We start from the raw sequence: 6,762 nt of genomic DNA on the forward strand, positions 1-6,762 counted from the left end.
ACTTGACTAGTTGGGCTATATATATATTGGTTCAGCTAGATATTAGATATGATTGCTTAGCCATGCTTAGAAACATTAGCACACTATTGGGATAACTTATGACTCATTATTATGATGGCTTAATGATAGTTCACGATGGTCAATCGTGATTGGTTAAATAATTACTTGCCAACTAAAACTTGATAATGGTGGGTTGTGAGCACATGGTTTTGAGAGTCGTGCTCATGACAATTAAGGACCGGTTCGCGAGCTACTATTGTGAAACATTAATCGTGCCAACCACAAGCCAGTGTGGGCAACGGCTTTACCTTTTGTATAGCATGGTTCATTACGGAGCACCAGACTGAGAAGTGGCGGAGATAAGCCCACGGGGGTCGCTGGGGAGTCCATGCCTCTGGTTTTTGAGGGGGTGATTATGATCTAGGAATGGTGCGCTGCGGTGGGTTGTGTTATGCAAGGGGTAATGTCACAGCTCCTTTCCGAGGTACCGTGGTGGTACTGAGGCACATGGTGACATGATGTGGGGCTGTGTCTTGTGGGTACAGTGGTACACCTCTAGCCAGAGTAAAACTATTCGAATAGCCGTGCCCGTGGTTATGGGCGGGTTGAGCAATGTTTTTCGTGATTAGTCTCACACCTCTCACAATAATTATGGATGCTATAACTGGTAATAATTTGCTTAGCTCCTGGTTTGGAGATTAGATCTGTACAGCCGGGTATGGTTGTTCAGGATGGTTGGGCCTGTGCAGCATGGGTATGCTGTTCAGTGTTGATTAAAATTTCTGATCAATTACTCCACTGTTTTACTTCTCTTAAATGTTTTGCTAAAATGCTGCTTTTGCAAATGAGCCTATATTATGCCATCCTTTGGTATCCTTGTGCACTTGCATATTTGCTGTGTGGCTTGCTGAGTATGTCATATGCTCACCTTGCAATAATCAATCAACCTCAGTTGAAGAAAAAGGATCCAGAAGGAGAAGACGTTTGGCTTATACCCCAGTTGAGCTGCCTGTGGGAGTGGAGCCGGAGCTTCGCTAGATTTTATTTTCCGCTGCAGTTTTCTTCTTAGTGAGGACTAAGTGCCTCTTAAGTAAGTATTTATCGTTTTAGTTAATTTGATGAATCTGTATATTAAATTGTCAGTTTGTGTACCTCGGCTGATTCCTGGACGAGGATTTTATGCGCAAATAAGTTCGGAAATTACTAGTGAATTTCCGGGCGTGACAGCATGCAGTCCATCTAAGAAGCCGCATGCGAAGATATATTTTCCCATGCGGTCGACCTAACAAGACCGCATGCGAAGATCTATTTTCGCATGCGGGCGTCTTAAGTAGACCGCATGCGAAATTCAATTTCCGAATAGCTCAAATAATATTTATTCTAGCCTTTTGGTGAGATGTGTCTCGTAATTAATATTAAATTATTGAGGGATTTATTATCGTATTTCGGAATAGTAAGCATATGAGATAAGACAAGTGCCGCAGTAACAAACATGTAATACATAACCATTAATTCAATCGTAATTTACATACGAAATATATAATACAAGTGCCATAGTTTTTTCATCATATGTATAAGTAGTGTACATGTCATTGCATATGTTCTTTCTCCCACTCTCTGAGAGGTTTAAATTTGTCGTCTATTGCGAGTTCACTCTGGTTGTCGTAGAAGAGACCTCTTGCGTTGCAGACATCGCGACGGATGAATCGGCAGAGGTCAGCGGCCACGTTCAAGATAGTAGTGTCATTGAATCGTTGTGCAATATATGGGATTTCGGGGATCTGCGCACAGAAAGGAAAATAAAATAGTACTCAGTGAGAAGTGTGTGCGATATGGGTTTCTTTATAGAGAAGAGTTCGATGACTTACTCGGTTACTGGTTGTTTTGTACCTCCCATTTACTCTGAGCATCTCGCACACGTAATAACCGCACAAGTTGGTTCCTGGTGGTTGTTTGTAGCACTGCGATATAATTATAGGGACCGATCTCAGTAGATATAGTTAGTATATATGTACTGTTCGATAATTAGTTGTATTGGTATAGATTTGATTGTACCGGCCAGCCAGTCCTGACGGATAACTGCTTCTGGGATGGAATATGTACTGGTCCACCTATTTCGCGGTAGTACTTGTGTGCTCTGTTTGAAGGAAACAATTGTTTTATTAGTAGTTAGAAGACTGGTGATTGACCTAAACAATTTATAGTAATGAAATGCTTATCACTTACAAATTCAAAATAGTGAGGAATTCCATAAATGTCTCCTTGTCATAGTGTGCGGGGTCCAATGATATGATCAATTGGTCTTTTGGATATACAAGAAATAATATGTAGTGGTCTCTGCATATAAGATAGGCTTATTGGAGACAGAAAATTCCGATGAAGATAAATTAGTTAAACAAAAAGAAGAGAAACCTTACGTGAACTGGTAGGGGACCATTAAGACATTTTTGTCAGCGTGCGCCAACATTGCTATTGCCAAGTATGTTGCTACTTCTAACTTCTTCCTCTTGTGCAATGACTTCACATATTCTTCCTTTTCTTTAGGGGTCTTGCCAACCAATTGCTCGCAGTCCTCTCTCAGCTCTACGGTGTGTTGTGTTTTGCATATTCTTGTTGGATCGACGTATCGAACCTTTGCTCCAGTTCTATCAGCTTCGTGGAATTGCATACTGTACAATGAACAAAGAAGAAATGAGATTTGATTTATTTGTTTGGAATGATACGTGTAACATGTAATAAAGAGTTCAGACTTACAGACAAAACGCCGCAACGAGATTAACGTCCATTTTATCTAGCTTGTAGAGGGCGTAAAGGTCTCGGAAAGAGATAAAAAATATCCTATTAGGACCACTCATGAAAGCGCCTTCCGGGACGGCGACACTTATAAAACCGAGACCTTTCCTAGATGCCTTCATATACCATTCGTGCATTACCTTCATTTCCCATGGTAGCTTGTTCATAAGATAAGTTGGCAAGAATGGCTTGCCATACTCATAAGTTTCAGGCACATCGGCAGATAACCAGGATTGCACTTCATCTTGGGCCGCTAGTACTGACTTTTGGGAGTCTGACAAGACGTGAGCAAGTTCTTTTCTCTTCTCAGAATTCCTGAAAGCTGAAAACATGAACTTCTCCTTTGGGTCGTATGTCGATATCAACTTTGGAATTATACGACGAGGTTCCAAAGGATTAGACTTCGGTTCGGATGTAGTACCATCTGGTATGTGCACTTGTTCTACCAGAGCAGATTGGGGTGTAGGTGGAGAGGTTTGAACTGAGGGCGGAGCCGGGGGAGCATGCTGTTTAGCTGGGGAGGTGGGAGAGGCTTGAACTGGTTGCGGGGCCAGGAGAGGAGGCTGTTGAGAAAGGGAGGGTGGTGGTGTAGGTTGGCGAGGCGGTGACCTAAGCGGTGGTGGTGACGACGGATGTCGAGGTGACGGTGGTTCAGGAGGCGACGGTGGTGCAGGAGCGGTAGCTGTCCTTGCCTACGATGAGGATGAAGTTGAAGATCCTACTGCTGGAATGGCCGCGGTCAGGATTATGTCTCTGCGGTCCCACAAGATAAACTGATTCACTGCATCACCGAGAAGTTCAATCCCCTCAGGTGTAGGTATGTCTAGTTCCAAGGAAACGTGGTCGCTATGGACCTTGGCGACCTGTACCCTTGCGTAATCCTCAAGGATTGCCGTGTTGTGGAATTGACATCCGGGTATCGCTAAACCCGTTGCAACCTCCTTAGTCTTTCCAGCGCGGCCGATTGATACGACGAGACTGCACGGAGTTGGTCCAGAAAAACTATCCACAGGGAAGGGAGTTGTCTGCACTGAGCCTACACTGCTGGGTACATTAGTTGTTTGCTGTGCGGATTGTGTGGGTTGCTGGCCATCAAGGAATAACCTTGGAAAGGCTGTCAGGTTTTCAGCTGCCAACAAGTAGAAGTGTTCCTTCACTTGCGCATAGATTTTGTCTGATAGTTGTTCTTTGTATTTGTCTTTCTTCTTATAACTTGGTGCGTCTTGTGGAAACCCTACCTTCCAACTCGTCTTTGAGGACAAACCCCTTACACGTCCAGAGTGTTCGGCGGTCCCCAATGCCGCAGTAAGCTGGTCTCGCTCCCTCCGTGGGACGAACAGTCCTGATCTTTCTTTCTCAACTATCTGCTGCAAATTAGTAGTCACTTCTTCTATGTCTGGAGTCTCGAATAGTATGTCTCCCTCATCCGAGACTTGACCTGTGCTGCGCGCCCAAACCCAGTTCTTGCTACGTTCAACCATGGGGTCTACCAGCAGGGGTTTGCCGGCCGCGGCAAATCTTTGCTCGATCTCCCGCCATTGATCGACGTGACCAGCGTATCCGCTCGACCCTAATCTATGGGGATATCTGTTCTTCTTCGCGAGCTCGGACATTTTTTTCCTCAAAGCCAAATGCTTCAGCTGTTGTATGATCCGCAACAAATGTATCCCAATCAACCTGCGATATATGTCCATAATCCATGAACGGTGGGAGATTCTTCTGAACATAATCCCGATTTAGATCGGACTTCCACTGTCGCCATCGATCTCCCATCTTTTTAAGTGCGTAATCTCTCCCCCTGACCTCTGATCCAGGAGGGAACACAAAATACTTCTGCAACTCATTCCAGAGAAGTGTCTTGATGTTGTCATCCACCGTTTCCCACAACTTGACATTAATGAGACAATGCGTCCTGACTAGAGTGCCACAGGTGTTGCTAAACTTGGACTGCACTATCGGTGGCTCGACGGGCTTCCCATCCTGATCGAGAGCAATCACGTTGTAAGTTTCCTTGGGTAATTTATTCTTGCTTCTCTCACCACGTCTTTTTCTCCCACTCCCGGTACGTTCAGGTGCAAGTGCAGACGTAGCGGTGTCCATCTCAACTTCTTCCTCTCTCCTGTTCCTCCCGGCTTTACGTTTCGAGCGGTGTCGGACTACCATCTGCACAGAATAGGTAACTCTGTACACCATTAGGTTCATGTCACATCATAGTTAGGAAATAATACATGGCTAACGATTTTCAGCACTTACAGCCTGTTCCATAGGTATGTAGTCCGGATCATCATCGCGAGGGGCGACTTGTGTTATTTCCATTGGAAACGGGTCACTTGGTGTGCGCCACGTTTCTTCAGTAGAAGCGTCTGGCTGCTTGTTGCTACCGGATTTTTGAGGAGCGTTAACTTCTTGAGACGCTATTGGTGCGTTCGATGGAACCTTATCGTTCGACATCTTCCAACTTGACATAAAAAAAAATTTGACATAAGTCCCAATTTAACTTAATTTCACATAAGTCTCAATTTGACATAAGTCCCAATTTAACATAAGTCCCAATTATACATAAATCTCAATTTAACATAAGTCCCAATTATACATAAATCTCAATTTAACATAGGTCCCAATTTAACTTAATTTCACATAAGTCCCAATTTAACTTAATTTCACATAAGTCCCAATTTAACATAATTCTCAATTTAACATAAGTCCCAATTTAACTTAATTTCACATAAGCCCCAATTTAACTTAATTTCACATAAGTCCCAATTGAACATAATTCTCAATTTAACATAAGTCCCAATTTAACATAAGTCCCAATTTAACGAGAGGTCTCAATTATACATAAATCTCAATTTAACATAAGTCCCAATTTGACATAAATCCCAATTTAACAGAAGTCTCAATCAAACATCGCATACAATTTAACATAGGTTCAAATTTAACATCAGTCCCAATTAAACATAAATCTCCATTTAACATAGGTCCCAATTTAACATAAGTCCCAATTTGACATAAATCCCAATTTAACATAAGTCTCAATATAAACATAAGTCACAATTTAACATAGGTCCCAATTTAACATCACTCCCAATTAAACATAAATCTCCATTTAACATAAGTCCCAATTTAACAATCCACAATTAAACATTCTCAAAATTAAACAATCCACAATTGCACATATCACAATCCACGATCCACAATTAAACAATCCACAATCCACAATTGCACATTTCACATTTCTTTTTTTTTAAAGTAAATGTTACCGGGGGACTTTGGACCGGAGGAGGTATTGCCGGTGGTGGCGGGAAGGACTTGGCGGCGACGACGCGCGAGGGGGAAGAGGTGCTGGCTGCGGCGACGACGACGGCGAGGGGGGCGACTTCGGGGAGGAGACGGCGGTGGCGGGGACGACTTGGCGGCCAGCGGCAACAACTTGGTGGCGGCGAAGGGGGAGAGGTCCGTGCGGTGGCGACGGCGACGGCGAGGGGGTAGAGGTCCTGGCGGCGGCGACGGCGACGGCGAGGGACGGGGCGACTTCGGGGAGGAGCCGGCGGTGGTGGGGACGACTTGGCGGCGGCGACGGCGACGGCGAGGGGGTAGAGAGGTCCTAGCGGCGGCGACGGCGACGGTGAGGGGGCGACTTCGGGGAGGAGCCGGCGGTGGCGGGGACGACTTGGCGGCGGCGACGACGACGGCGACGGTGACTTAGAAAATTTTGGCAGCCTGGCGGCTAGGGTTTCGCGGGCGCCGGGACTTAGAAAATTTTGGCTCCCCGCGCTCCCTATATATAGGCGCAGATCATCGCATGCGAGCGGCTTAAGAGCCCGCATGGAAAAATGATCTTTCCATGCAGGCGATTTAAGCCGGCCGCATGCGAAAATTATCTTTCCATGCGGGCCGTTAAGCTAGCCGCATGCGAAAAAGATATTTTCGTGCGGGCCGTAAAGCCGGCCGCATGCGAAAAAGATATTT

The sequence above is a fragment of the Oryza sativa genome, chromosome 3 (assembly GCF_034140825.1).
Source record: "Oryza sativa Japonica Group chromosome 3, ASM3414082v1".
Lineage (NCBI taxonomy): Eukaryota > Viridiplantae > Streptophyta > Magnoliopsida > Poales > Poaceae > Oryza > Oryza sativa.